A 6,379-nucleotide genomic window follows, 5' to 3' on the forward strand; every position below is an offset into this window, starting at 1 on the left:
CCAGCAACAGAAACCTCAAGTCCATCAATCAAGATTTGCAATTCCTCCTTCGCTGGATACCCTTTGTATCCAGCGTAAAGCCCCGAACATCTCATTGTTATCGAGCAGGAAATAATCAGAGACAGCGATATAGATATTATGTGTTCACCTTCGTAAACTATGGATTGTGTCTGTTCATGCACGCTCTTATATACCATGCCCTGCGAAAGAAGAGGACGCTACAACTATCCTTTAGAATTTCATGTGGTCACTCCACTGACTGCCAAATTGGCAAACAATAACCATAATATTTCGTCGGAAACTTAATCATTTCCTTTGGATTAGGATTAAATGAGCTGCAGTTATACAACTAATAACAGACTAACAGTTTACTGGTATAAATCATAATCTATTTCGATGAGTTGGCGATCGTCATGCTTTTGACATTGCCACTTATAGCGGCAACCTGTAGAATTTCGATGGCATTTTGAGGTACCGATCCTGCGAGGGGTAGAACTAATGTATCGAACCATCAGTTTGATGCAACAGCTCCATTTTAAAAAGCGACACCGGGGAACCCAGATCAATACTCTGCATTTATGATTAGCGACAAGAGCAACAACAACAAAAGAGATCGTGTTTGCTTTATTTTAAGTTTTGTTTAAAAACAGATTTCATACGATTAAGAGTCTGGCATTCTCTGCATTCTTTTCTATTTGTTAATTCATACAAACACACATACATACACATAATACGAATACGTAATTATGTATAATGATTTATATGTTTATCTGTTACGTACGCTTTTATATCATAGATATGATAGATATGATATACATGTAGCAATTATTAAGATACAATGACATTGTATAGAGACTCATCAGTCAAATGGCGATGGCGAGGACAAATCTCGGGGGGGGGGGGGGGGGGGGGGAGAGAAAGAGGGAGGGTGTTGATGATGGTAGTCCAGGAGGGACTGCGGCGAAAAGGCGCACCGACAGAGGTATACATCCCTTCCATCCCGGAGGGCGTGGCATATCCTCTGCCCTTTAATCGGCTCCGTGCATTCATGTTAGCCTGTAATCTTAGCTTGTAATCCTAACTAGTCTTTCCCCCGTAGGTTCTTATAGGAAAGGATCACGTACAGATATGCAACCTATCCTTGTGATAACTAGCAGAAACCCTCGCCATCAGTTCATATCGTAAAGTTGATTATATGTCTCAGGGTAAATGTCAAATCGGCCGGCACACAGAAATATCCCGCTCACCTATCTATACAGAGCGCTTACTGCAGCAAGCATAAAACAGGCAAGATATGACCAAAAAAAAAAAAAAAAAAGGAGGAGCGCCAATTTCCTTGATCATCCTTGACTCTCAGGACTTTGGGGGTGGCGCCGCGAACTATTTTTCAGGTTTTTGTTTTAATCATATCACTACTGTTATGGATATTGGGAAAACGTGATATACAACTGTCTACTTTCTCACCTGATCTTTAAAGATATATATATTGATTGTTGTTGTGTTCATGCCTCCATTGATAACAAAAACAAAAATAAAGAATGTACCAGGTCCATGGTCGTATTTTGGGCACATGGTAGGTCCTGAACAAGTTAAAAAAAATCCATCTTAGACAAGCTATATCATAATTATGTATAACAAATTCGGTGACTCTGGCAAAACTATGGCGTCTTATTCATCAACGTTCAAATTGCTAATTTGCATACGCAAATTAATATAATCTTTAAACATTTTCATTTACCAATTCTCGTAAAAGTATTACACTAGATTTTTTTACTAGAAATATTAGAGATCAACAGTACCAGCGAGATCTCATAACTGACAGACTCTCCCTGTCGTTATACAAGAAATCAATGGCGATGAAGTGATTAAAGGTCTTGTTTACCTTTGGGAGCAGTGATTTAAAAAAAGTTCACGATATCACATTTGATGCATTTGTGTAGGTCTGTTGTATCACAAAACACCCTACCATATAAAAATTTTGCGATAAATCCTAAACTAAAATGTAAGGAGATATCATTTTTTTCTCATTAAACCATAACTGTAGATGATTTAGTCTGGAAACATTTTTATTATACTATTGTTCACATTCTGTGTATTTAACAATACTTAGCATCGATTATACGGATTCAATTTTTACAATGTTTGTTTCTATCCCTAACTCACATTTTAGAACTATTTCAAAGCACTAATGCTGTGTTTTTGTTTCTTCTGCAAATGGTACCTTATGCCTTTAAAGAATACGGAGTTTACATGTACCCCCAGTAATACATAGGGAGACTATGTATCGTGATGTATTGCATGTAGATCTGCCTCTATAAGATTCTTTGACACAAGCTCTCTAAGCGGTTCCATGACACTTGATCCTGCGACAATTGCTCCCATGAAATATCAAGCAAAAATTCTGCATCCAACCCTAACCCTAACCCTAATGCTAATCCTCATATCAAACTAAACCTGAAACCCTATCACAGCCCTAACAATAAACCCTATCGATAGTCATTGGAGAAAATGAGACAGGAACAATTATTGTCACAGGATAGATTGTGTCACCTTCTGAATGTATGTAGCAAAGCTAATTAAAACTGATAAATTGTTGTTTGCATTCCTTTGGAATTCTAAAAGAGAAAAAGTGAAGAGAAGTGTACTAATTAATAATCCAAAAGCTGGGGGTCTTGATATGGTAAACATTGAGTCAAAAATAAAAGCACTCAGATTGTCATGGCTGTCCAAACTTATCGATAATCATCCGCGCCCCTGGAAAAATATTGCTAGCTTCTGGCTGCAAAAAGTTGCAACACCTCCCACATGTTTTGTGATAAATTGTTCCATAAAAGATATGTTTTGTTTATGTAAGAAATATAAGATCCCATCATTTTATAGAGATCTATTGATCTATTGGGCAGAAATACGATATGTGGATCTGTTGCGAGTTAGAGATATTGGCGAGGAATTTTTATGGCTTAACAGTAATATCAAATTTGGAAAAGAAATGCTTTATTTTCAAAATTGGAGTAGTAATGGTATAAATGTAGTGTCTGATGTAATAGTAAATGGATCTTGGGTTGATCAAACCCAAGTTAATAATAGTCTGCAGACTGATAATTTACTTGTTTCTTTTCAGTATCAAAAATTGAAACACGCCTTCCCTCATTTTTGGTTGCATAAACTACGTAATCAAAAAATTGAACATGAAATGGATAGTCAACAGATGTTTGAAGTGTCAAGAAGTAATGTTTCTGATATCCTTAGCAAAAAAGCTAAAATGTATTATACCAGTTTAAAAGAAAAGAAGGTTTCAGAACCAAATATGATCATCATTTGGCAACGTAAACTCGACCTGCCTTATACATTTGATTGGGAGTCAGTATTTGCTTTTAAACTGTTGAAAGTGAAACTCAACAAGATAAAACAGTTTAATTTCAAAGTGATAAACAATATTGTACCTTTTAAGGATAATCTATTGAAATGGAAAATTACCACAAATGCACAGTGCAAATTCTGTAATGAAAATGAATCATTAATGCACAATTTGTTATATTGTCCGAGAATAAGAAACATCTGGGCAAGGATCAGTGACCTTATTTTTGAATGTTCAAGAAAAAACATTATCATAGATGAGAAAATCATAGTAATTGGGTATGAAATTTGTGAGAAAGATTATTTCTTTACCAACGCAATAATCAATTTCATGGAATATGCAATTTATAAGGTATATCTCATGGAAGAATACAGAAATCAGCGATTTACTGTATCCTTTATTGTAAAAGAATTCAAATATGAGTTTCTGTTATATTGCAATGATATCTCTAAGAAAAGAAGTATTCGAGAAATCGATGATAAAATCCGTTATATACAGAATTTTCATTTGATGTAAATTGAACTATGACTACAATTGTCTTATGCTTGTATTGACTTATGCATGATTCTGAATAATTGATTTGAATAAAGTCCCTCAAATTGAGGACAAAAAAAAAAAATTGTTTCCAACCAACAATGACAAACGCTTGGACAACGTTGGGCACAATCCATTCCTCTAAGAGCATCAAGTAAAAAAACAAACAACCTGAGAGCAAAAAATAAGGATTAATTTGTGCAAAATAAACGGAAACTACATTTTTGTTATGAGATTTAACCCTTGCCCATTACTCAGCTTACGGTACTCAGTCAGTACTTTTGAATATTACATGGACGCAGTATGGACAGAAGAGGAAAAAACGCGTCCATTTCCTTAGACATCGAATGATAAATTCGTGTTTTTCTCCTGGTTAATGACATAGATATAAGTCAAGAAAGGAATCGCCATGGGCTTTACCATGCGTGTGCTTCATTTGTCGTAACAACACTGTTCATTCACCCTAAGATTCCTGTCGTTTACTGCCACGTATAACACTTTATAATGATAACAAAGCTCTCTTTGACAATGTGAGAAACATTGGTGAATTCGACAACGCTTGTAAAAACTTCGTGTGAAGAACACCGCGTTGGTTGTGTGCACAGAATACTCCATAGAAAACTCCACTTTATATCACTATCTTGTCTTCGTTAGAGAAATCAATTTCTATCATGATATTTGAATCTTCAATAAGAGCTCCGTGCCGTATAGTTGTGTTCAAGTTACATGTATGCAGTCCTGTCCATGGTATACCCCTACACTTGACTACCCCCTCCCAGTGACTCCCTACGCATTTCTGTCCCAGCTTGTCCTGACACTTGCCTGAAATACCCACGGCTGATTCTTCAGACATCGAATATTCCAATTGAAGAAATATTATAGTTACCCCACTGGGTCGTTAGGTAAGAGATTGGATTGAATCTATAAGGTATGCATTTATCACTATGATGGTATTACCATTTAGAAAAATATGTTGCTGCACGGTATTGCTTCTTTCGAACCTGCGTATAGTGCTAGATGCACTGTTTATTATGTGTTCACACATTGATATGCAGTTCCAAAAGCATCTATAAGTGCTAGTCTTGGAAGAAACAGGTTCATGACATGCTTTACAACGATCCACATTTTCTCTGTGATCACTAAACCAAATTGAATGGGATTTTCTGCAACATGTAGGCATTCAGACAGTTTAATCATATTGAAAGTCATCAATGCGGAAATCTGATTGTAATTTCTTTTAGAGATACTGTATACTTGCTGTTATTGCTTTGCTTTCTTTGAAAAGGATTCTCAGTCTTTCAAACGAGAGAAAAGGAAGATTGCCACAAATAGTATCCAAGTACATTGATGTTCGTGATGTTTTTATCATAAAACCGCCATACTACTACCCTTGTGTGATAGCATCCATTGCACCTGCATGTGGGATAGACTAGCTCTCTGTTGGTCTTCCTGTTTTTTCTACCCCCCCCCCCCCGTTAACTAGCCATTACAGCATGTCTCTCAATTTCACTGTTAATATCAACTATACTATTCAATCATTTTCTCATGTTCGTCTGTGTGTCGGATCTTTCTCACCTTCTTTATGTTTGAATTCATATTTCATGCGCCTATATATCATTCCCCTTTCCCCTTGGAATATCTCAGCGTCTTTCTATGGATTTTTTTATTTCATTCATATATTTCTCTCTCTTTTTTTGGTGGGGGGGGGGTGCTCCTCATTTCCTTAATCACTCCGCCAATGGAGGTAATTCCTCATCATCTTTTTTTTTTTGCCACTGTACAGATTTGCCTCATCAAATATATTTCGGGCAGAAACCACCTGCGCTCTGCTGCCCTGTTCTCTGTCATTGTGCGGCATTGTACTCTGGAGAGATGTGAAGAAAGAGAGAGTGAGAGAAGAGAGAGGGAGGGGAGAGAGAGAGAGAGGAGAGAGAGAGAAAAGGGTGGTGAATATGCTATATTTTACTGTAATCTTTAAAGATTCCCATTTTAAAACGATCTATATTCACATTGATCATAAAGAAGGTAATAGGTGTCAAGGTCATAAAACATGGAGGAAAAGGCGGTGCGTGGAAGCAGCATGGAAGGAAATCAAAGTGTGTAGTGTATGTGCGTGTGTGTGTGTGTGTGTGTGTGTGTGTGTGTGTGTGCAAATGGTGTCAAGGTCACATGCCCTTTTGAGGCCCAAAAAAGGTCCCTGCATACATCATTTACAGCAAAAATCAGGAATATTTCAGGGAAACACGGACAAACAATTCCCCACATCAAAACGGATAAAATTTCATAGATGACTTGCATCATCGGGGTGAGCATATCACTGTCATTACGATTTTGTAATGGGGTCTTATGAAGGACAGATACATATCAATCTATCTATCTCTCTATATCTATCTATCTATCTATCTATCTATCTATCTATCTATCTATCTTTCTCTCTATTTATTTATTTATTTATCTATCTATCTATCTATCTATCTATTTATCTAT

This window comes from Diadema antillarum, unplaced genomic scaffold (assembly GCF_040938485.1).
Source record: "Diadema antillarum isolate AM-2024a unplaced genomic scaffold, OU_Dant_1.0 seq00000082_RagTag, whole genome shotgun sequence".
Taxonomy (NCBI): domain Eukaryota; kingdom Metazoa; phylum Echinodermata; class Echinoidea; order Diadematoida; family Diadematidae; genus Diadema; species Diadema antillarum.